General features: G+C 47.5%; 1 long non-coding RNA gene across 2 annotated transcripts in view; it reads right to left on the reverse strand.

Moving 5' to 3' along the window:
* The window catches only part of LOC137541410 (uncharacterized), a 102,658-nt gene extending 84,795 nt beyond the window's left edge, over positions 1–17,863 (reverse strand). For both annotated transcript variants that reach the window (XR_011025158.1, XR_011025159.1), the window contains exon 1: positions 17,814–17,863. This is a non-coding gene — a long non-coding RNA (uncharacterized lncRNA). The remainder of the gene's footprint in view (positions 1–17,813) is intronic.
* Between the last annotated feature and the right edge of the window lie 8,930 nt (positions 17,864–26,793).

Here is a 26,793-nt window from a genome sequence, read left to right on the forward strand (position 1 = left end):
GGGACCCTGGCCAGCCCCTACCCTATAAATAGCGGCCGCCATGTTCCGTTTCTCCATGCTTGCCTGAGACTTGTACAGAGAGAGAGTTGCTCCTTTGTGCTTTGGCTTAGCAAGTGCTCTATTGTGATCATTTACCTAGCGTTTTTGCTCACCTACACCTGCCATATACACCTATATTGTTGTTAGTTAGATAGACATTGTATTTTAGTTAGTAGCTTGTGTGTTACATTAGAGACAGGCAGCTGCTGCAAGCTTACAGGTTTAGGCCTCAGGGGGGCCTTGCCTCTGTGGGCAGCTGTCCTCTGTTTATTTCTCTCATCTATACCAGTATTTCTGCTGTCCTTTACTAATAGTATTGTAGTTATACTGTACTAGGAGTAGGACACTCACTGACTGTCACTGTTTATAGGCTACTAGCTAGCTCCTGCGTGTGTGCACTCACTCACTGTCTGTGTGTACACACACTCTATTTCCTTCTGATTACTGATAGATTATTGTTAGTTAGTTGTACTTACTGTTACTACTTACTCTTACTGTACTAGGAGTCTAGGACACTCAGTCAGACAGTCACTGTGTTCATAGGCTACTAGCTCCTGCGTGCGGTCACTCACTGTCTGAGTGTACACACACCACCCACACTCCATTTCCTTCTGATCGCTGATTGATTATTGTAATTAGTTAGTTCTACTTACTGTTACTACTTACTCTTACTGTACTAGGAGTCTAGGACACTCAGTCACTGTGTTCATAGGCTACTAGCTCCTGCGTGCGGTCACTCACTGTCTGAGTGTACACACACCACCCACACTCCATTTCCTTCTGATCGCTGATTGATTATTAGTTAGTTCTACTTACTGTTACTACTTACTCTTACTGTACTAGGAGTCTAGGACACTCAGTCACTGTGTTCATAGGCTACTAGCTCCTGCGTGCGGTCACTCACTGTCTGAGTGTACACACACCACCCACACTCCATTTCCTTCTGATCGCTGATTGATTATTGTAATTAGTTAGTTCTACTTACTGTTACTACTTACTCTTACTGTACTAGGAGTCTAGGACACTCAGTCACTGTGTTCATAGGCTACTAGCTCCTGCGTGCGGTCACTCACTGTCTGAGTGTATACACACCACCCACACTCCATTTCCTTCTGATCGCTGATTGATTATTAGTTAGTTCTACTTACTGTTACTACTTACTCTTACTGTACTAGGAGTCTAGGACACTCAGTCACTGTGTTCATAGGCTACTAGCTCCTGCGTGCGGTCACTCACTGTCTGAGTGTACACACACCACCCACACTCCATTTCCTTCTGATCGCTGATTGATTATTGTAATTAGTTAGTTCTACTTACTGTTACTACTTACTCTTACTGTACTAGGAGTCTAGGACACTCAGTCACTGTGTTCATAGGCTACTAGCTCCTGCGTGCGGTCACTCACTGTCTGAGTGTACACACACCACCCACACTCCATTTCCTTCTGATCGCTGATTGATTATTAGTTAGTTCTACTTACTGTTACTACTTACTCTTACTGTACTAGGAGTCTAGGACACTCAGTCACTGTGTTCATAGGCTACTAGCTCCTGCGTGCGGTCACTCACTGTCTGAGTGTACACACACCACCCACACTCCATTTCCTTCTGATCGCTAATTGATTATTGTAATTAGTTAGTTCTACTTACTGTTACTACTTACTCTTACTGTACTAGGAGTCTAGGACACTCAGTCACTGTGTTCATAGGCTACTAGCTCCTGCGTGCGGTCACTCACTGTCTGAGTGTACACACACCACCCACACTCCATTACCTTCTGATCGCTGATTGATTATTGTAATTAGTTAGTTCTACTTACTGTTACTACTTACTCTTACTGTACTAGGAGTCTAGGACACTCAGTCACTGTGTTCATAGGCTACTAGCTCCTGCGTGCGGTCACTCACTGTCTGAGTGTACACACACCACCCACACTCCATTACCTTCTGATCGCTGATTGATTATTAGTTAGTTCTACTTACTGTTACTACTTACTCTTACTGTACTAGGAGTCTAGGACACTCAGTCACTGTGTTCATAGGCTACTAGCTCCTGCGTGCGGTCACTCACTGTCTGAGTGTACACACACTAAATTTACTTGTGATTACTACTGATTATTGTAACTGCTAGTTGTACTTCCTGACTGTTACTACTTACTTACTGTACTAGGGGACACTCACTCAGTCACCTCACCAACCAACCCACTCCATTAAAGTACCCCACTTTTCACCCGCCCTTTTACAAAACTTTTGTCTATACGCCCAAAACATTGAAGATGTCTGGAAGTGGCAGCCAGCGCGGTTTGGGCAAGGGGAAGGGCAGCAAGGGAATCAGGAGGAGAGGGAGCAGCATTGTGGCAAGCCGCGGCCGCGGGCGCGCCACCATGCACAGTTCCGCAGCAGCAGCAGCAGCGTCAGTGGCTAACATTCCTCCCATAGCCACTGGCCGTGGACGCCTTGGGCGCCGCCCAGCAGGAGCATCTGCAACTCACGCTGCAGAGACACAGCAGCAGCAGCGTGTAGCACCTGCTCCCATTTTCCTCCAGCCGGGTCGGAAACGTCCCATTGAGGAAAAGGATGCAGACACTGTGGTGCAACTCATGACGGAGGATGAGCAGCCCGCCATCAGCTCTGCATCCGAGGCCTCCACCCTCACCACCACCACCACCCCTGTTCGCAGCAGCCGCCCAGCAGGGTCTGGGGAGGAGGCCAGTTCACCGTCACTCGCCGACCTGTCATTCAGCAGTCTTTTGACCCCAGGCATCATGAGTAAATTGTCTGCTGTTGTTGGCGATCTTGAGGAGGAGATGCTGATGGGCACTTTGGGGGATGAGGGATTGGACAGCAAGACTGTGGCGACAGTCAAGCAGCCCATCCATGCATCAGGAGAGGAGTTTGGGGGGTCCTCATCCCAGCAGGACATGTTTCAGGAGGGGGAGGATGATGATGACCCGGTGACAGACAGAGACTGGGTGCCACCACCTCCAGGGGATGTCGTCCTCAGCAGCTCTGAGGAGGAGGAGGAGGATGCGCTTGTGGGCCTTGCAAGGAGGCGCATCATTGCAAGCATTGGCAGCGTCCCACAGCCTGCTGGTGTCTCAGGCTCAGCAGCAGCAGCATCAGCCAGTACCACCCCCAGCCGCACCCAAGCCCCCCCCCCAACCACCACAGGGAGACAGGCAGCAGCGCTTCCATGCCGTAGGGGGAAGTTTCTGTCACCAATCTGGCGGTTTTTCACCATGCCCACTGTGTACAGCAAGTACGCCACTTGCAACCACTGTCAGCGGAAGTTGAGCAGAGGTGCAGACCCCTTAAAGTTCAGCACCAGCTCGCTCATCAACCACCTTGCGGCTAAACATTTCCACCAGCATGAGGAGTTCCAGAGGCTGAAGGCATCTGCTGCTGGCAGTGGCACCACACCCATCACTGCACAGCCTTCAGCAGCAGCAGCAGCAACAGCAGCCACCCGCCCTCCTGCTCCTCCAGCAGCACCAGCAGGAGTGCGGAAACGCACTGCTCCTCCCCCCTCTGCAACTCCTGCCGCCGACACTGAGGCCTGTTCTGGCAGCCAGTCCTCAGTGGCCTCCTCTGCTGTGTCTGCTGATTCCCGTGTCAGCAAAAGGCCACGCCAGAGCCTTTTGAGCGAGTCCTTCCAGGGGGTGGTTAGGGCTCTGCCTCCCAGCAGCCGTCGCGTGCGGCAGCTGAACGGCTTGCTGGCACGGGCCATGTGCTCCCAACTCCTGCCGTACACGCTCGTGCAGGAGGGGAGCGACATTCGTGCGCTGCTTGCTTGCGCAGCCCCAGACTGGCAGCTCCCCAGCAGACACTTCTTTGCCCGCAAGGCCATTCCTGCACTGCACCGCTTTGTGATGGCCAATGTGGAGCGAGGGCTGGAGCACGCGGTTGGTGAAAGGGTCCACGTCACCATGGACTCCTGGAGCAGCCGCTTCGGGACAGGCCGCTACCTGTCCTTCACTGTCCACTGGGTCAGCTTGGTGGAAGGGGGTGAGGATGGGAGAGCAGCAGCGGGCACAGCAGCAGCAGCAACACAGTGGGTGGTGCCACCCCGCAGGCTCAGGGGAACGGCAGCAGGTTCCTCCGATCCTCTGCCATCCTCCGGCACACCTGGCCAAACCCCCCGCCTCAGCAGCAGCGTGAAGGCCCGCCACTGCCAAGCGCTGCTGCACTTGGTCAGCCTTGGGAAGACCAAGCTGACGGCAACCCATGTGTTGGCCAAACTCCAGGAGCAGGAGAGGATTTGGCTGACCCCCAGAGGCCTCAGAGTCGGAGAGGTGGTGGCCGACAATGGGGCCAATCTGGTTGCCGCAATAGACAGGGGAAACCTGACCCACATCCCCTGTCTTGCCCACGTGCTGAACCTGGTGGTGCAGAAGTTCCTGCGCACCTACCAGGGGATGGGCGAACTGCTGGAAACGGCAAGGAATGTTGTGCGTCACTTCCGGCGCTCGGCTGCAGCCTGTGCGAGCCTGGAAGACGTGCAAAAGGAGCTGGATCTGCCACGCCATCGGCTGATCCTTGACGTTCCGACTCGCTGGAACTCCACCCTGGCGATGTTGGAGCGTCTGGTTGAACAGAGGCGCGCTGTCAAACAGTACCTTGCCCTGGCCACTGTTTCCGCAGCTCTGAGAAGGGACAAGACCAGCAACTTCCCGTCCATCGTCCCCGATGATGACTGGAGGCACATGCAGCAGGTGTGCTTAGTGCTGGCTCCCTTCCTGCAGGCCACAAACATGGTGAGCAGGGACCATGCTATGGTCTGCGAGTGGGTGCCCCTGGTTTCTCTGCTGAACAGGGCCCTCGATGCTTTGCTGGAACAGGGAGCGGCAGCCTTGGACCAGCAGGAGCGGCAACCAGCTGCGCAGTCCACCTCTGAGGGGGAGGAGGAGGAGGACTTGGTGGAGGTCCCTGACCTGGCTGCTGATGAGGGGGATCAGCACAGCGCAGCTGAGTTGGTGCGGGGGTGGAGAGAGGATGAGGCGGCAGAGGAGGAGGATGAGGACAGCACTGACGTCGATGTGCCAGCAGACGTGGCCCGCCTCTTCCCAATGGCAGCGCACATGCTGACGTGCCTGCGCAGGGACCCCAGGGTGATCCAGATGAAGCAGAGGGAGGACATCTGGATCAGCATGATGTTGGACCCACGCCTCAAGGGGAAGTTGAGCCAGTTCCTGCCGCCTGCAGGAGGAGACCCAGCGCAACAAATAAGGAGCTTGCAGCAGGCCCTTGTTGAGCGCTTGGAGGAAGCCTTCCCCCAGCCTTCCACCCCCACTGTCCAGCAGCCAGCACAGAGGCAGCAGCAGGTGCCTGCATCCAGCAGCAGCAAGCGCCCCACAGACCTGCTGTCTCTCAGCCACGAGCTCTACAGGACTGTAGAGGCTCCGGCAGCAGTGACTAGAGAGGAGATGCATGCAGCAGCATCCTCCTCCGGTCACAGCCAGCGCCTGACCCGCATGGTGGCTGACTACATGGGGTCGTACAGCGGGCTTGACAGCGATGCCCCTGTTGATCCCATGGAGTATTGGGTCAAGCGCATGGAGATCTGGAGCGAGCTGGCGCAGTACGCCCTGGAAGTGCTGTCCTGCCCCCCTTCCAGCGTGCTGTCCGAGCGCTGCTTCAGTGCAGCTGGTGGCGTGGTCACCGAGAAACGCTCACGTCTGTCTCACAAGTCTGTGGACAGACTGACGTTTCTCAAGATGAACCAGGCGTGGGTGGAAGGCGAGTTCCTGGCCCCTGTTGTCGGCGAGAGGGGGACATGAACTGGCTGCCGGAACCATCGTTAATGTGCCTTACCACCCTTTACCACCTCCTGGCTCCTGCTCACTAAGCCAGCCTGGTTCACTTTGACTATTACGTCGCCTGCAGCCACACATTTTACACCTACAGTGGGCTGCTGTGTACTGCCCTTCTGCTGTCTGTCTGTGTTTCCCACTGCCAGGGTACACAGAATTACCTTCTTCTGCTGCCACTCTGCCACCAGCTATTACGTCAAACAATAGCTATATTGGTTGCAAAACCAAAAACCAAAAAACCATAAAAAAAAAAAAGGTTTAATTTTTCTGAGGTGCCCGGGTTGAAAACTGTGTTGTCCCAGTTGTGTATTGGACACAATGTGGGCTGCACGACCGCTGTCTGGGACCTCCTGTTGTGTTTATTTACAGCCCTGGTATCACCGCTAGGTACCAGGGCTATTATGTCACGCTGCCTACCTGCTGCCACACTCACACTGCTCCTCCATACCTCCTCCTGCTGCTGTCTGTCTGTGTTTCCCACTGCCAGGGTACACAGATGATTTACCTTCTGCTGCCACTCTGCCACCAGCTATTACGTCAAACAATAGCTGCTCGCCTACTCCTCCATTCCTCCTCCTGCTGCTGCTGTCTGTCTGTGTTTCCCACTGCCAGGGTACACAGATGATTTACCTTCTGCTGCCACTCTGCCACCAGTTATTACGTCAAACAATAGCTATATTGGTTGCAAAACCAAAACCAAACAAACCATTAAAAAAAAAAAAAAAGGTTTAATTTTTCTGAGGTGCCCGGGTTGAAAACTGTGTTGTCCCAGTTGTGTATTGGACACAATGTGGGCTGCACGACCGCTGTCTGGGACCTCCTGTTGTGTTTATTTACAGCCCTGGTATCACCGCTAGGTACCAGGGCTATTATGTCACGGCGAGCTGCCTGCCTCATTGACTGCCTGCTGCCACACACTCATCCTCCTCCTCCTGCTGCTGAATTTACCTCCTGCTGTCTTTGTGTTTCCACTGCCAGGGAGCACATACAATGGCGCTTCCAACATGCGTGCGCCCACCAGCTATTTGTTACGCTCAAAAATAGCTGCATTTCTTTAAAAAAAAAATTGAAAAGAGAAATACGTGAAGAAGAAGAAGACGATATTGAAAAGGAAGGAGAAGATGAAGATGAAGAAGAAGAAGAAGATGAAGATGAAGAAGAAGAAGAAGAAGATGAAGAAGAAGATGAAAAAGAAGAAGAAGATGAAGAAGATGAAGAAGATGAAGAAGATGAAGATGAAGAAGATGAAGAAGATGAAGAAGAAGAAGATGAAGAAGAAGAAGAAGAAGAAGATGAAGAAGAAGAAGAAGATGAAGAAGAAGAAGAAGAAGATGAAGAAGAAGAAGATGAAGAAGAAGAAGAAGAAGAAGAAGAAGAAGAAGAAGAAGAAGAAGAAGAAGAAGAAGAAGAAGAAGAAGAAAGAAGAAGAAGAAGAAGAAGAAGAAGAAGAAGAAGAAGAAGAAGAAGAAGAAGAAGAAGAAGAAGAAGAAGAAGACAATATAGAAGAAGAAGAAGAAGATATAGAAGAAGAAGATCGAGAAGAAGAAGAAGAAAGATAAAGAAGAAGAAGAACAAGTATATACAGTAACACTACTGAACAAAATTAAGGACACAACTTCTCTTTCCACATTTTTTTTTAAAGGAACATCCCCACATAATCACTTGCTGTTGTTACTTGGAAAAAAAGAGGTTTCTTGCATCATTCACTCTCAAAACAAGTGTTGGAAGCTATTTAAGGCCAATTCGAATAGTCAGCTCGAATAGTTAGCTCGAATACCGACTCGAATAGTGAGCTCGAAGTCCGAGGTCGAATCGAATAGTAAAAATTATTCGACTCGAATATTCGACTGACCTCGAATAATTTACTATTCGAATTCGACCAAACTCGAATTTTAAAAAGGGGTATTTGAGCATCACTAGAAATAACTGATCTGACAGTAAATCTGTCAGAAAATTGCATCATGTGTACCTAGCATTACAGTTCATCTATGCCAGCGTGTGTAGTTTGGGATCCCCCTACTTACCTGTTCTCCGTTGTGGATGGGCTTCTCTCCATTGCACTGCACTGTCCCCTGTTTGTGGCTCTGACTGCAGCTAGTTGCACAGAGGACAAAGAAGCAGCACTGTCCACTCAGGCTAATTGTAATTTTGCACTCCTGTATGGATGTACTAGGAGTGTTATGGGTATGCGCACTTGACAAGTGCTGCTGATACTTGAGCACCATTTCTGAAGTATGCAAACACAGAACACTATCGGCTGCTGTGCATCAAGGCAGCAGTGCAAAATTACACGGAGTATGCACTGCTTCTTTGTTGAACTGAGGACAAAGCAGCAAAACAGAGGGGAGCCCATTCGAACCAGTGATCACCAGTCAGGGTTGTACAGAATGGGGGGGGGGGGGGTTGGTGACATCGGGCCTAGGGCATTAGAAAGTACAAAGTCCGGCCCTGAACCTTCTGGAGCTTGATTACAGCGGCAGACAGATCTTTGCCCTCCGCAAATTGTGCCTTGACAAAGGGGCTCTACGTGGCTCCGAAACAATGGCTATATGTTTAATATGGAACCAATAAAGATTCACCTTGGATGTGCCAGCTTTTTTTGATTGAACATAGTCAGAAACTGCACACAGTGTTTTTTCTGACCATTTTGAAAGTGGTTCTCAGCAGTGGTGTAGCTTTGGGCCCAAGTGCATTTTTTACCATGGACACCAAATTACCCTCCCCCCCCTCCCCCCCCCAACATTCCATACATGAAAATTGATATGGTGCCCCAAAACCTGCCAATTAAACCACAATGTCAGAGAGGTGTAAGCAGAGGAGATGAATAACTTATTGATTACCAATATTCAAAGCATCCATAGAAGTGATCATTACCGGCAGAGGACCAATAAAGACTTTATACTGGGGGGGCTCTGGCCCAAGGGCCCTGGTGTGGTCGCTACCTCTACATCCCCTGTTGCAACGTCACTTGTTCTCTGCTAGATATCCAGTATTTTGGGCGGCAGCTGCTTACGGGGGAGGCTGGACATGAAATACAAGTTACTGTATATGAAAGAGGAGGCTGCAGCACATGGAAGCGGGGAGCTGCTGCTCAATAGAGACGCATATGAAAGAGAAGGGCTACTGTACATGCTCATTATTTATGGAAGAGGGGGCTGCACATAGAATGGGAGGAGCACTGTTGCAAAGGGAAAGGTGGCAACAAGAAAATTGGCCTAGGGGTGGAAAATGTATAAATCTGGCCTTGACCCTATGTAAAATGTGTCTGCACAAGCATTTTCCAATAAAGTTAATACAAAACTTCACAAAGCATGCTGGTTGGGGGGACCCAGTATATTACACAATTTACTTTATCCTACTACACTGTATATTGTACCTTATGTACCTTTACTCATTATGTACCGTAAACTTTAACTGTAAACTTTATACTTTATACTGTCAACTGCATTATCAAACATTTAATGTCATGAATGTGACTGTTTATATATTTTGAATTTCTTTAATAAAAAATTATTGAAACCGGTTTGGGTGACCCATACTACTAGGAAATTATAAGGAACTAAAAGAGACCGAAAAGCCCTCCTACTAAAAACGCTCCGTTTAGTTTGGCTTCTTAAAACAGAAGGTATTTGCGACAATGCAGTCTGTTTGGGAATGTTAGGCCCCATTCATTCTTGAAATCACAAAACGTTTTGCGTGAGTGATTTTTTCAGCAGAAAAATCACTGAATAGTGCAGAAATTTTCCCCCATCGCGTTTAGCGCTTCTATAGCACTGAAACGTGATCGCCAAGAAATCGCCTAAAAATGGTGCAGGCTACGCAAACCGCCGGCGATTAATGCAAATCGCCCAAGTAAGAACGGACCCATAGGGTTTTAAAGCACTAGCGCTTTAAGAAGTCGCCAGCAAAACGCTCCAGTGTGAATGGGGCAGGGATTGATATGACTTTATGCGATAGGGCTTGGACCGGTACAACAGAATAGCAGGAAAAGTGTGAGGCGCCCCAAACCGGTAGCTATACTCCAATTGCTCCACTGCAGCTGCTCCAAGGATATATCCTTTTTCATCCAATACGAACTCTGACAGTCTAACAGCAGCGCTCAAGTGGTCCGCTTCAAGATGAGACTTAAACCTTCCTCCACCTCCAGAGCTCCCACACAAATTCCTTATGCACCTAGGAATGCAGCTCAGTGCACAGGAAAAAATACAAGGGTTCTCTCAGTGGAAAGGATCTCCAATGACACTTTATTCCAATAAAGTTTTTCCAAAAATACAAGCAAATAAAAACTCACATCAGAGGGTCCTACTCCAGTAGGAACCCTCCTGGCTATTGCACTTCCCACTCCGTGTGGTACTTAACAATGTATACTTGCGATCAGTGCAACGTTTGCCTGCTCTGGTCCCGACTAGTTTCGGCCTTCCGCCGTCATCAGGGGATACCTACACAACAGAATACCCAAGCAGCTCAGGGTGACCCAAAACTACTGAGAAAGTACAGGGGACTAAAAGAGACGGAAGCAGTAAAAAAAGGGCGCTGGCAGCTAGTGGACAAAAAGGGCGCCGCCATTCACTCCCATAATAAATATCGCTTGATGGGCGCCGAACAGGAAAAAAGGGCGCCGGAGATTATAAACGTTTTATAACTGCGCCCGTGAAAAATCAAGTTTACAAATATACTAAACATATCTTAATGTATTTAACTAAAATGTTATTTAAAATTGTATCACTTACTGTTTGTAAAACATTATTATCCACATAATAAAGGGATCAGTAAGTAAATTGTAATATTTTTTTTACAGTCACTATTTGTAAAACATTATTATCCACACAAGCGATCACTAAGGAGGGTCTTACGGTTAGCACCACCAGGGGGGGATTTAGGGTTAGGCACCACCAGTGGGGTGGTTAGGGTTAGGCACCACCAGGGGGAAGTTAGGGTTAGGTACCACCAGGGAGGTCTTAGGGCTAGGCACCACCAGTGGGGTCTTAAGGTTAGGCACCACCAGGGGGGTCTTAGGGTTAGGCACCATCAGGGGGGTCTTAGGGTTAGGCACCACCAGTGGGGTCTTAGGGTTAGGCACCACCAGTGGGGTCTTAGGGTTAGGCACCACCACTGGGGTCTTAGGGTTAGGCACCACCAGGGGGGTCTTAGGGTTAGGCACCACCACTGGGGTCTTAGGGTTAGGCACCACCAGGGTGGTCTTAGGGTTAGGCACCACCAGGGGGTCTAAGGGTTAGGGATAGGTAGAGGGAGGGTTCTGTGTGAGAGTAGGGTTAGGTTTAGTTGTAGTAAAATTTTAGTAATATTTACAAATGTTTTACTACAGGTATTTTTCATTGTTACAAACAATATTTACGGATTTTATTACATGAAGAAACGATAAATGAATGTTATACACAATATTATTCAATTATAATGATTATACATATATTATAATTTTTAACAAACGCAATTATAAGTTTCACTTTCAAAACAGGGAAGATTAATGGTTTCTACAGTTTGCGATCTCATACACATTATTTAATGTTTTTTATTTGTAAAGCATTATTGTAAACGAAATACAACACAATATTTTTTATAAATGTTATTGCCACTTATCGTTTACACCCCGCGCCCTTTTTTCCCGACGTTCTTTTTGCATGTATGCAAAGAGACCATGGGCGTCCGCACATATGGCAAAACCGGGCATCTGCCCGAGCCTGGCCGCCCGCTGCCCCCCCCTGGCCGCGTGCCCGTGCAGCCAGCAGGAGGGGAACACGCAGAGAAGAGAGAGAGCGCTATGGGCACAGTGGGGAAGGGCGGACGTCTCCCCCCCTTCCCTCACCTTAGGGGTCTCTCTCTCCCTCGCTGTCCCCTCCGGAATGAAGTGTGCAGCGGCTGGCAGCGGTGGGCGGAACTTACCTCCTCTCGCTCCTGCGCCGGAAGTTCTGGTGCCGCACTCTGGTCTGGATCAGGCCAGAGTAGCGGCTAATCCATCCGGCGCGTGCGACGAGAGGAGGTAAGTTCCGCCCACCGCTGCCAGCCGCTGCACACTTCATTCCGGACTCCGGAGGGGAGAGCGAGAGAGGGAGGGAGAGCCCCCTAAGGTGAGTGCCCATAGCTCTCCCTCTTCTCTCCGCTGCTCCCCTCCTCCTGCACACATGGCCACTTTTTCTGGTGACATATCCCCCTGGCTACATATACCGGGACATATACCCCTGCCTACATATACTGGGACATATACCCCTGCCTACATATACTGGGACATATACCCCTGCCTACATATACTGTCTGGGACATATACCCCTGCCTACATATACTGTCTGGGACATATACCCCTGCCTACATATACTGTCTGGGACATATACCCCTGCCTACATATACTGGGACATATACCCCTGCCTACATATACCCCTGCCTACATATACTGTCTGGGACATATACCCCTGCCTACATATACTGTCTGGGACATATACCCCTGCCTACATATACTGGGACATATACCCCTGCCTACATATACTGGGACATATACCCCTGCCTACATATACTGTCTGGGACATATACCCCTGCCTACATATACTGTCTGGGACATATACCCCTGCCTACATATACTGTCTGGGACATATACCCCTGCCTACATATACTGTCTGGGACATATACCCCTGCCTACATATACCCCTGCCTACATATACTGTCTGGGACATATACCCCTGCCTACATATACTGGGACATATACCCCTGCCTACATATACTGGGACATATACCCCTGCCTACATATACTGGGACATATACACCTGCCTACATATACTGGGACATATACCCCTGCCTACATATACTGGGACATATACCCCCGCCTACATATACTGGGACATATACCCCTGGCTACATATACTGGGACATATACCCCTGCCTACATATACTGGGACATATCCCCCTGGCTACATATACTGGGACATATACCCCCTGCCTACATATACTGGGACATATACCCTTGCCTACATATACTGGGCACATATACCCCTGGCTACCTGTTCTGGGGACATCTCTACCCCTGGCTACCAGTTCTGGGGACATCTATACCGCTGGCCACCTATTCTGGGGACACCTATAGACCTGGGGCTACCTATTTTTGGGGAACCACTGCTGTCAGATTGAGTGTATTTTGGGGAACTGCTGCCAGGTGAGAGGTGTCTACATATTAAGGGGGCATTCTGCCTATTTATGTGAAAAGCTGTCTATTTATGTGCCTCATGACTGCTGAATTTGTCTTGTTGCGGGCCTCATGGTTACTGACTTTGTCTTGTTGGGGGCCTCATGATTTGTTGGGGGCCTCAAGATTGCTGAATTTGTCTTGTTGGGGGCCTCATGATTGCTGAATTTGTCTTGTTGGGGGCCTCATGATTGCTGAATTTGTCTTGTTGGGGGCCTCATGATTGCTGAGTTGGTCATGTTGGGGGCCTCATGATTGCTGAATTTGTCTTGATGGGGGGGGCCTCATGATTGCTGAATTTGTCTTGTTGGGGGTCACATGATTGCTAACTGCGAGACTATGGAAAAAGCTGAATCATCATCATATGAGACAATAGCATTAAACCTACTTTTTCTGCTTTTTAAAACAGAAAATGAAACTGGGAGGTTCTAAAAAAAATGAATAATTTTTTTCAGGAGTATGATGGATGAAATTGTTTATCTTCACAGTTTATTTTCAACTTAATTTTCCATAATGTTCATGTATGAGCTAAAACGTTTGTATTTAGTTTAAATTGCTGTTGGCACTTTGTGATAGTAAAGTGACTTTGCAGTTTGGACACTCGACCTCCAAAAGGTTCGCCACCACTGTCCTAATCTAATGTCCCACCATTGCTTAGTTCATGTAAACTTGTCTCCACCCACGACCACACCCACATTCTGGTTCATGACCACACCCATTTTTCGGCGCGGCGCGCTACGCGCGCCGCACAACACCAGCCCAAATTTTTAACTCCCCACTTTTTGCCCACCCCTGGAAAATTTTCTGCGGACGCCCATGAAAGAGACTGAAAAGCCCTCAGTATAGTAGTTTCTGGATGTAATCCTGGCTTCAGAGACATAAAGGGATCATTTGCATATTCAGTAGTGATGCATTGTGGGTAAGCACAGTTGACCACTTAAATTGAACCTGAGACGACGGGAAATAAAAGTTTTATACATACCTGGGGTTTCCTCCAGTCCCCTCCACACCGATTGCTCCCTCGCAGGCAACCTCCACCTCTTGGATCTATCAGCTCTGTTATCTTTGCGAGTCAGGGTGTACTGCACATGCGCGGTTTGGCCGCGCACACACCCGGTCACACTCCCGCGACTGGGAGCAATACTACTGCACAGGCACAGAAGGCTCCCAGGAGCGACATGGGGAGCGTGCGCAGGCGGACTGGCCGAAGATAACAGAGCTTCTACCCATGGATCCAGGAGGCAGAGGTTGCCTGCGAGGGAGCGATCGATGTGTAGCGGGCTGGAGGAAGCCCCAGCTACGTATAAAAGTTTTATGTCCCGTTGTCTCAGGTACACGTTAAAGCTGAATTACCTTTTGAATATCTTCTGTTTTAAGAAGGCAAATTACACTGAGCCCAACCATTCAACTCCATTAGCAGCTTTTAGCACATGGCGTTAGAATTTAAAAGGTTATTACGCTTTAGTACAAAAATCTATCTCAATAATAAGAAGTTATTGCTATACGAGTTATTTTGTAACAGAATACCATGAAGTATTGCATTTTTATTTCAGTCTGCTATAACTTTTTTTAAGGAAACTTTGTGGAAACCATGGCACCAGAATCCAGCTTGGTGATAAAGATACCCAGAACTCTGTTCTCACTGTCTTACTTATTGGTTCATAAGTCTGCAAGAAGGTAATTAAGCACATTGTTCCTTTCTCACCCCAACAGATAGGATGGCTTTTTTTTCAATAACACATTCATTCTACCATGCATATGCATATGGAGGAGAAATCATATGACGCAAGTCAGGAAGTGAACTCTTTGATCCGGAAATGAATAAATACAATGTATTTATTCATAAAAACATGAAGGCAATTGCCGGATAAAGCAATTCGTGAGTGTTTCGCGTTTTTCCTATATCTTCCATTGTAGCAAAATCGCCCCAAAAATGGTACATGCAGCTCTTTGCTGAGTGGAAAGCGCTGATATGAACTGTCCCATAAGGATTCATTGCACTAGCAATTTCAGGTTTTTTTTTTAAATTGCAGGCGCTCAAATAAATGCAAAACGCCCTAGGTGTGAATAAGCCCTTTCTGAGAGTTTTATGCACAGAGGGAGATACTACTAGCTTGGGAGTTGGAAAAAGCTGTTGTTTCTCACAAATGCAATGAGGTTCACAGACAGCAAACCGTGAGGACCATGGCCCTGACATCACACCGTGGGAGGGGTTTCACCACAATATCAGCCATACAGATGTCACTGATTATCTATTTGAGGAAAAGTAAAGATTTCTAGTGTGAAGGAGGTATCGGCTATTGACTGGGATGAAGTTCAACCCTCTTTAAGTAATCTCAGGTATTGCAGCCTCTAGCAATGCTTGAAATATGACGACTTGATAATCATTGCATTTTTTCTTAGTGAAAGTGGAGATACATTTTAACAAATAAAGAAACTGTATGCGGTGCACACCGCGGCTGCACTGTAACCAATGCATGGCAATGGAAGTTTCCATTGCGAGTGCGAGCTGGTTTTGCTGAGCAGTGGGGACTGCATCCGCCTGCCATATCCTCCTATACACTGACGCGAATGGGAGCAGAAGTGACGCGAATGGGAGCGGAAGTGATGCGTAGCCGCTTCGGCTCCCATTCGCAAATGGAAACGGGCCCTTGCTAAAACATCAGGGTGACAAACTGCAGTTCTACACTTGAACTTGCCTGCACAGAGTTCTCTCACTCATGCTGGTCACTAGAGATGGCCAATAAGACGTTATTAATTCCAGCTCACATGCAAATCTCACGCAGGTTGTATGCAGCTCTGTAATAAGGCTTATTATGTGCACCTTCGAGTCAGAATCATTTGTCTCTCAGTGATCCTCTGCACTCCTCACAGGTCAGTAGTAGCCCTTCACTGGTGATGGTCAGTGAGGAGGAAATAGTTCTAGCTTGCAAACAGGTTTCCTGCAAATGGTATGCTCCTTGGAACTGCGCCAAGAATGAACTTCCTGTCAATCCATTTGGCAGACTTCCATCCCATAATGCCCTCTGATAATGTGACCTGAGGTCAATTGGCCTACCAAGGAATGTACATTTGCTCATGCATTGGATGCATCCCTATTGACCAGCTGACCACAAGTCAGAGGTCACACTGGGCACCATGGGATAGAAATTCACCGCTGGCTAATACATGACGCAACGAATCCCATCCCTTCCCATCAATTCTGGCAGATAATGATTGGACAGAGTTGTCAACAATATACACTAAATATACATTAAATAAAGGTGCCTGGAAATTTGGACACCCAGTAGTGATGATAGTAAAATATTGGTATTAAATACCGATATTTTACTATAGCTAAGCCTAACCCTACTCTCACACAGAACCCTCCCACCCTGACCCCTAACCACAAACTACCTACCTAACGCCTAACCCTTAAAGGGAATCTGAAGTGAAAATAAACTTATGATATAATGATTTGTATGTGTAGCACAGCTAAGAAATAGAGCATTAGCACAGATATAAGTCTCATATTGTGTACAGTGCAGGAAGAGATAAGAAACATCAGTTACCTATGCAAAAGAGTTTCCCTGAGCTCTCCCACTAATTTAGTCACAGAGCAGTGCTCTTTTCTGATGGACTATTCTTAACCTGTCTCTCATTATAACAAAATAAAAATATGAGACCCTTCTCTTTGCTACTAATGTTCTATGAATTACCCGTACTACACATACAATTCATTATATCATACGTTTTTTTTTCTCTTCACTGCAAGTTTAGCCCTCTCCCCCTGCACAAACTACCTACCTAACACCTAATCACCTGCTCACCCCATCCCCACAGCTGAACCCCGAATTTTCAAGCTCTGCCACTTGCGCCTTGAGCTGGAATTTCTGTGTCATCACCTGCTATTTATCGGGCGCTGTGCCCGCTATTTATTGGGTGCCCAAATACCGCTAAAATACACTGGCACCTATGGCGGCACCCAATTAGTCCGCTTGTGGCATGCGCCTATATTTACTGCTTCGCCCCCGGCTATCTCTCTGTTACTTATACCCCCCATGGGGCTGGCTGTCCCACCCTGTGTCTCTTTTGCCCCCTGTGTTGCTGGCTGTCTCTTTGGACTGTTTTCCACTGGCAGGGATTTGGATCACACGGGGGATCACACGTTTTTTAAAGCTAATGGGACCCATGTGGAAGCTTTTCCATGAGTGTGCTGCAACTTTACCCAAATGCAGTCATTGGTCAGACAGCATTGTTTTGAACTGTTCGTTATGTGCGGGCGGAACTTCCTATGATGTCACTTCCAGGAACAGTATGTGACATCTTCACTGTACAGAAGATATAATAATGGCTAGATGTGAGCCCGTCACAGAAAACACGCATTTTCCTGTATTCTGCTGTGACATTGTTCCGGATCGGCTGTTAACAAACGATCAGATCATTACACACTTTTAAAAGCTACTTTTGCTTAAGTCATTCTTTCATCAATTAAAAGATCGTTCGTCGTTCACAACGAACGATCGTTGTCGTATGTGTGTACGTAGCTTTAGCCTGCTACAACGTTCTGTTTCCACCAATGCAAATTCCTGTCGTTGTCAAACTGGAATTTGCATATTCAAATATTGTTTTCTTTATCGCTACAGAAATAGCGAGCGATAGAGCACTGTAGGCAATACAGGTGACTTACTGTAGCCTGGTTACCGCCACTATTACTTTATTTTTTTTTCCTTATCAAGGTAGAAGAAACTATTCAGCTATAAATACTTTGCTCATTACCGAAGCACGGTGCACCTACCTTGACATTTCATCTCCCGGAACCCGTCTTCCTCGGTGATTGAACCTCCCTGCAGACAGAAATATAGCCAGTTGTAACCTGGGATTTAGCTGTAATTAGCTGCGAAGCAGCGACATGTGTAGCAGCGCTCTCACAACAGTTTAATTATTGCTGATCTGCCAGCACTGTGATTAAAGTTCATGCCAGTGTCTCTTTATGAGATATCACAGGGAAAATTGGCTGCAGGATTTACTCAGATTCCTTTTGATTTATAAATTCATCCCACAGGTGGCAAAACACCGCAGAACAATACATACATATTGATTAAAAGAAGCCTGTCCTGCGGGAAATATTTTGGTGGCTACAGCTAACCTCTCCTGAAATGTATTTTTCAAAAATACAGAGGTGCCAACAGGATAAAATATATTAAGAACAGTGTAAAATGGGTAGTACTGGTGGACTTACCTCCCCAGAGAAGACACAACAGTAGTATATCGTAAAATATAACGTTTATTCTTACTTCAACAATTCTGCAACGCGTTTCACGGGGTCTATCGCAGCTTCCCCAGACAAGATACAATAAGGAGCAACTGCGAACAAAAACTAATACGGAGGTATTCTTAAAAAGGCTATCGGATACCATATTCTACAAGATAATTCTATGCACATATATGCAGGGGCGTAGCTAGAAATGACTGGGCCCCATAGCAAAAAAAATGTATGCTCCCCCCCCCCCCACGACCTTGCAACACCACGGACCTCGGACCTCCCACCCAAACATTTTGTGGCAGAATTCCCCACAAAATGCAACCAGATTGTCGGCAGATTTCCCCACAATGTGCAACCAGATTGTCGGCAGATTTCCCCACAAAATGCAACCAGATTGTCGGCAGATTTCCCCACAAAATGCAACCAGATTGTCAGCAGATTTCCCCACAATATGCAACCAGATTGTCGGCAGATTTCCCCACAAAATGCAACCAGATTGTCTGCAGATTTCCCCACAAAATGCAACCAGATTGTCTGCAGATTTCCCCACAAAATGCAACCAGATTGTCAGCAGATTTCCCCACAATATGCAACCAGATCGTCGGCAGATTTCACCACAAAATGCAACCAGAATGTCAGCAGATTTCCCCACAAAATGCAACCGGATTGTTGGCAGATTTCCCCACAAAATGCAACCAGATTGTCAGCAGATTTCCCCACAAAATGCAACCAGATTGCTGGCTGATTTCCCCACAATTTGCAACCAGATTATCGGCAGATTTCCCCACAAAATGCAACCAGATTGTCAGCAGATTTCCCCACAAAATGCAACCAGATTGTCGGCAGATTTCCTCACAAATTGCAACCAGATTGTTGGCAGATTTCCCCACAAAATGCAACCAGATTGTCGGCAGATTTCCCCACAAATTGCAACCAGATTGTCGGCAGATTTCCCCACAAAATGCAACCAGATTGTCAGCAGGTTTCCCCACAAAATGCAACCAGATTGTCGGCAGATTTCCCCACAATTTGCAACCAGATTATCGGCAGATTTCTCCGCAAAATGCAACCAGATTGTCGGCAGATTTCCCCACAAAATGCAACCAGATTGTCGGCAGATTTCCCCACAAAATGCAACCAGATTGTCGGCAGATTTCCCCACAAAATGCAACCAGATTGTCGGCAGATTTCCCCACAAATTTCAACCAGATTGCTGGCAGATTTCCCCACAAAATGCAACCAGATTTTCAGCAACTTTCCCCACATGCAACCATATGGGTGCCACTGCGCCCACCTCCATATAGGTTAGCCTTATGGGTGCCACTGTGCCCCCCCCCCATACAGGTTAGCCATATGGGTGCCACTGCGCCCCCCATATAGGTTAGCCATATGGGTGCCACTGCGCCGCCATATAGGTTAGCCATATGGGTGCCACTGCGCCCCCATATAGGTTAGCCATATGGGTGCCACTGCGCCCCCCCCATATAGGTTAGCCATACAGGTGACACTGCACCCCCCCATGTAGGTTAGCAATATGGTGCCCCGGTGCCTGGCCACTGCCCCTTTATAGGTTAGCGTGGCGGTATGGGTGGTGGTGGTTCATCAGCAGCTCTCCCGCAAACCCCCCCCCCCCCCCACCCCCTCGGGTCCCCTTCCCCGGTTAGTCCACAGCAGCCAACCAGCCATACTTACACTCCTGCAGCTTGCTTTGCTCCCGCCTCCTGCTGTGGCCATGGTGTGGGGTCGGGTCGCTCCTTGGGTGTCACTCGATTCCAGGCCTCCTGCTCCAGGGCATGCTCCTGAGGCTCCAGGGCATGCTCCTCCAACTCCAGGGCATGCTCCTCCGGCTCCAGTCTCTCGGCAGCCACCGTCAGTCAGTCCGGGGTCCGCTCCCTCTCCATGAGCCGCACAAGGCTGTCCTGATGACACTCACTCCTCCTCCTTCCTCCCTGGCTGGCTGAAACTATAGAGTAATAGTCAGGCCGGCCACCAGGGAGTATCAATGCAGATTAGGTAAAGCTGGGAGAAGTCCCCCTCCTCACACCAGCCACCAGTTAGTGATGAGGGGGGCCCGGGCTGGCATTATTTATAATTATTATATTTTAAAAAATGCTATGGTTGCTATCCTGATTGCTACACCACTGCATATATGGATACATATGCCAGTACTTATAATATTGAACCCTTGAATATTAACAATCAGGTTTGGTCTCAAATATCACACAAGATGGCCTATACCAAAAACATTTCTATACATAAAGACCCATTGGAACAGGGTGGGAGATGGGGGGGCTGAACCTTCAGATATCATATACATATACAATACAGACAACAGTGCATAATGCTATATATAGGTTATCATATATATTTTTTACAAGACAACAATATATGTTCCGCATGTGAACATGGTCTTCATTGTATTCTTTTTGACTCTCTCCTGAAATGTGTTTGGCTTGACTGATGCTGGTCCTCTGTCTTTAATAGTCTTCATAATTCAATACACAAGGCCAAACTAAACTTTCAGGCCCTGTTCACCATGGTGCGTGGTGGAGTGGTGTAATGGCTGCTTTGTAACGCGGCTTACTGCACTGCAATGTACCACCTACAGGGAGTGCAGAATTATTAGGCAAATGAGTATTTTGACCACATCATCCTCTTTATGCATGTTGTCTTAATCCAAGCTGTATAGGCTCGAAAGCCTACTACCAATTAAGCATATTAGGTGATGTGCATTTCTGTAATGAGAAGGGTTGTGGTCTAATGACATCAACACCCTATATCAGGTGTGCATAATTATTAGGCAACTTCCTTTCCTTTGGCAAAATGGGTCAAAAGAAGGACTTGACAGGCTCAGAAAAGTCAAAAATAGTGAGATATCTTGCAGAGGGATGCAGCACTCTTAAAATTGCAAAGCTTCTGAAGTGTGATCATCATTCAAAATAGTCAACAGGGTCGCAAGAAGCGTGTGGAAAAACCAAGCCGCAAAATAACTGCCCATGAACTGAGAAAAGTCAAGCGTGTAGCTGCCAAGATGCCACTTGCCACCAGTTTGGCCATATTTCAGAGCTGCAACATCACTGTAGTGCCCAAAAGCACAAGGTGTACAATACTCAGAGACATGGCCAAGGTAAGAAAGGCTGAAAGACGACCACCACTGAACAAGACACACAAGCTGAAACGTCAAGACTGGGCCAAGAAATATCTCAAGACTGATTTTTCTAAGGTTTTATGACTGATGAAATGAGAGTGAGTCTTGATGGGCCAGATGGATGGGCCCGTGGCTGGATTGGTAAAGGGCAGAGAGCTCCAGTCCGACTCAGACGCCAGCAAGGTGGAGGTGGAGTACTGGTTTGGGCTGGTATCATCAAAGATGAGCTTATGGGGCCTTTTCGGGTTGAGGATGGAGTCAAGCTCAACTCCCAGTCCTTCTGCCAGTTTCTGGAAGACACCTTCTTCAAGCAGTGGTACAGGAAGAAGTCTGCATCCTTCAAGAAAAACATGATTTTCATGCAGGACAATGCTCCATCACACGCATCCAAGTAATCCACAGCGTAGCTGGCAAGAAAGGGTATAAAAGATGAAAAACTAATGACATGGCCTCCTTGTTCACCAGATCTGAACCCCATTGAGAACCTGTAGTCCATCATAAAATGTGAGATTTACAAGGAGGGAAAACAGTACACCTCTCTGAACAGTGTCTGGGAGGCTGTGGTTGCTGCTGCATGCAATGTTGATGGTGAACAGATCAAAACACTGACAGAATCCATGGATGGCAGGCTTTTGAGTGTCCTTGCAAAGAAAGGTGGCTATACTGGTCATTGATTTGTTTTTGTTTTGTTTTTGAATGTCAGAAATGTATATTTGTGAATGTTGAGATGTTATATTGGTTTCACTGCTAAAAATAAATAATTAAAATGGGTATATATTTGTTTTTTGTTAAGTTGCCTAATAATTATGCACAGTAATAGTCACCTGCACACACAGGTATCCCTCTAAAATAGCTAAAACTAAAAACAAACTAAAAAATACTTTCAAAAATATTCAGCTTTGATATTAATGAGTTTTTTGGGTTCATTAAGAACATGATTGTTGTTCAATAATAAAATTACTCCTCAAAAATATAACTTGCCTAATAATTCTGCACTCCCTGTATATGACATTCACAATGCAGCAGGTGCGTTGCAGTATATTGGGTTGCAATATGGTAACACATTGCATGCAGCATGTTGACAGTAGTCATGAGGCGTACTTTTGTCTATATGCTTCACTGTACCAGATGCAATGCAAGTGTAAAGTGCGGCCAGGGCCAGATTTACAGCTCAGGAGCCTGTAGACACAGGTGGTTCTGGGACCCTAAACTCCACTCCTCAACTCTGGCCACACCCTCATATTAAGTAAAGCCCCCTCCCCAGACTTGCATGATTTTCCCCAGTATTTGGTAGCCCCATTATCATATAGTTACATAGTTATTTGGGTTGAAAAAAGACATATGTCCATCGAGTTCAACCAGTACAAAGTACAACACCAGCCTGCTCCCTCACATATTCCTGTTGATCCAGAGGAAGGCGAAAAAACCCTTACAAGGCATGGTCCAATTAGCCCCAAAAGGGAAAAAAATTCCTTCCCGACTCCAGATGGCAATCAGATAACATCCCTGGATCAACAACATTGGGCATTACCTAGTAATTGTAGCCATGGATGTCTTTCAACGCAAGGAAAGCATCTAAGCCCCCTTTAAATGCAGGTATAGCATTTGCCATAACGACTTCCTGTGGCAATGCATTCCACATCTTAATCACTTTTACTGTAAAGAACCCTTTCCTAAATAAATGGCTTAAACATTTTTCCTCCATGCGCAGATCATGTCCTCTAGTCCTCCGAGAAGGCCTAGGGACAAAAAGCTCATTCGCCAAGCTATTCTATTGCCCTCTGATGTATTTATACATGTTAATTAGATCTCCTCTAAGGCTCTTTTCTCCAGACTAAATAAATCCAGTTTATCTAACCTTTCTTGGTAAGTAAGACCTTCCATCCCACGTATCAATTTTGTTGCTCGTCTCTGCACCTGCTCTAAAACTGCAATATCTTTTTTGTAATGTGGTGACCAGAACTGAATTCCATATTCCAGATGTGGCCTTACTAGAGAGTTAAACAGGGGCAATATTATGCTAGCATCTCGAGTTTTTATTTCCCTTTTAATGCATCCCAAAATTTTGTTAGCTTTAGCTGCAGCGGCTTGGCATTGAGTACAATTGTTTAACTTGTTGTCGATGAGTACTCCTAAGTTTGATGTCCCCAACTGTATCCCATTTATTTTGTATGGTGCTAGACCATTGGTAAAGATATGCCTCCCCTGGGTATAGGCAGCCAGATGTGCCCACCCCAGTGTAAAGTTATATGTATTATAAATCCAGTAATGGGAGAAGGAGGTACTATTGTACACACAGTAATAGGGGCGGGAGTTTTTTTATTTACTTATAGTAATGAGGGAAGGGGAATTATTAATCGCACTCAGTGATTTAGCAATGGGATCTCCGCCCACACGTCCTACGGCTGACTACAGCAGCCCTTCATGTGCCCGGCAGCATGTCCTGACAGGTCACATGAGGCACATCACAACATCTCTCCGTCACTACGTGTTTTGGGACGCCTTCCCCTTCAACAGGCCTGATGAAGGGGAGGAGCCTGATGAAGGGGAAGATCTCCAAAACACGTAGTGACGGAGAGACATTGTGATGTTCTCCCCTGAGGAATTGGTTCCAGTGTCCTCTAACTCGCTTGGAGTTCCATCATGATCTAGCTGTTGGCCACGGCAGGTTGTTTGAACATCTACTCCAATAACATGCACTGCTCCACTGCTTCTATTGGGAGTTGAGCATATATGTGTTGTAGACATGCAATCAAGATTGTTGGACAGTTATTAGTATTATTATTATCCTCATTTGGTTTGCTTATTTTTATCAATTGCATATATTCTTTCTCCTGCTTGTGCTCCGGCAGATCATTGCTGGCTGGGTACCCTCTTTAGCGCTGAGATTGTGTATGTTTTTTGTTTAGAGGTGTAACTAACTACAAATCATGGGGTCCTCAGCAAAACTTTACTAGAACCCCCCTACTTTCACGACCCCTTCTACTTGCACCCCATGGTGATCCCTAATATCGGGGGATCCTTTTATCATGAGTTATATAAAAAGTGCCCACCATGACCCCCATAACAGTGCACACCATTACTTGCCCCATCTATAATAAGTGTGGACATACAGCCCTGGGCTGCCCATGAGGCAGGGTGAGGTGGGTTCCTCAGGCAGCAGAAGTGAGGGGTGGTGACCACCTGGCCGTGGGGGGGGGACCTCCAAGCTGGAGGGGGTAGCAGCCAGTAAACGGGGCAGCGGGCACAGCGGGGGGACCCCTCACCTGGGTCCCCCCGGTCTGCTCTCCCCCCCCAGCTATTGGCGCAGTGTACAATTATCAGGCAGTGGGCGGGGAAGCGATGACTCACCTCCTTACGTTCCAGCGCTGCGTTCCACTGCTCGTCACTTCCTGCAATGCAGCCCACTAGTACATCCCTCCATTGCTGGAGGGGGAGGGAATGCAGACCAGGGGGACCCAGGTAAGGGGGGGGGGTCTGACCCCTTCCCCAGTCCCCACCGCTGTGCCCTCTGCCCCCCTTTCGGGCAGCTACCCCCTCCAGGCTACCTATACTGGGGGCAATTATACTACCTATGGGGGGGAGGGAATCCTCACAAGTTTGCCTGATGCGGGAAAAAAGTCTAGACCCGGCCCTGTGGGCATAACATCTTTTCTGGAGGGGAGGGGGCTGCATTTTAGGGAGGGAGGATAAAAGCCTTGTGTCCTCACAGCTCTCGGCCCCCCTACGGCTTCCGGGGTGCTGCCCCTATAGTTACGCCTCTGCTGATAGTATATGGCCATATGAGTAAAGAGGAATTGACTGTGCTTCCCACAGTGAGAGAATTGCTATTTGATCCTGACTTTACAAGGTGTTTCATGTATTACCCTAATAGCCTCATGCATAAAAGGTTTCTGCACAAGTGCTGTTATCCGTATCCAGTCATCCTTATTTAATGTACAGCGCTGAATAATAATGGTAGAAGATTTCAGGAATATGTGACTGGAATATACTGCGCTAGTTTCTTCACCTCTTACTGACCTGCAGCTCTGATAATGAAGGAATGTTATTTCTTAAAGAGGAACTGTAGTGAAAATAATGTCAGAGTTTGCCCATTGTAAATCTTTCCTTACTCTGATCTACATTCTGAAATGTATCAGAGGTGGTGACATCTTTAGTTCTGCCAGGTGATCTGTACGGAATGTTTGCTGAGAGTTCTGAAGCAAATAGGAAATATACCTGGTCTCCCAGAATGCTCCAGGAGGAGAATTGTTCATAGCAAATGTCACAGCCTATGTCATTGGGCGCAGCCAGCTGCAGGCGGCAGGGGATGATGCGGGTCTTCTTGTTCTCCTGGGCGCCTTTCTCAGCCAGCTCCAGGATTCTCAGCGGTCAAATACTCCAGCACTGATAGACCGGAGCTCCGGCCCCCACCCGTTCCACATTGTAGCTCTTCTTCAGCAGACAGTGAACACGGCCGGCTGGGAACTGCAGCCCGACCCTGGAGGAAGGAGTTTTGGCCTTGCCACCTTGTTTGCCTCTTCCAGACACAATGGTTTTAGGGATACAGATAACTCTCCAACACAAAAATAATCTGTGGCTCTGAAATGAGCCTTTGTGGTTTTGTACAGCCTAGGCTAAGCACTGGGAGGGTAGGGATACATACCAATATACAGCAATTTATAAATATAGGAAGTACTTCTGATGCTGAAACTGTCCTGAATTACTATGGGCAGCACAGTGGCATACAGGTTAGCACTCTTGTCATGCAGTGCTGGGTCCCCGAATCCCAGCCAGGGCACTATCTGCACAGAGGTTGTATGTTCTCCTCCTATCTGTGTGGGTTTCCTCCGGGCACCTCGTTCTCCTCCCAAAACATATAGAGAAGTTAATTGGTTTCCCCTAAATTGGGTGATACATACACTGAATGATGCATACATAGGCATATGGTTATGGTTGGGACTATATTGTGAGCCCCTGTCAGGGACAGTTAGTGACAACACAATATACTCTGTACAGCACTGCGGAAGATGTCAGCGCTATATAAATACTAAATACAGGGCTGGATTTCTGGAAAGGCCACCAAGGCCCGGGCATTGGGCGGCAGCTGGCCAAGGGGCGGCTGGACATGGAAAAGGGATTGCTGCATATGGAAGAAGGAGCAGAAAATGGAATACACAGGTTGCAAATAAGGAGTAACACGTGGAAATAAGGATCTTCTGCCCAAAGGACCTGTACAGAACTGAAAGAGGCTGCTGTACATAAATGCTAGACATGGGAGAGGGGGCTGCACAAGGAATGGGAGGGGCTGCTGTACATGAATGCTAGACATGGAAGAGGGGGCTGCACATGGAATGGGAGGGGCTGCTGTACATGGAAGAGGGG

Source organism: Hyperolius riggenbachi, chromosome 12, assembly GCF_040937935.1.
Source record: "Hyperolius riggenbachi isolate aHypRig1 chromosome 12, aHypRig1.pri, whole genome shotgun sequence".
Taxonomy (NCBI): Eukaryota; Metazoa; Chordata; class Amphibia; order Anura; family Hyperoliidae; genus Hyperolius; species Hyperolius riggenbachi.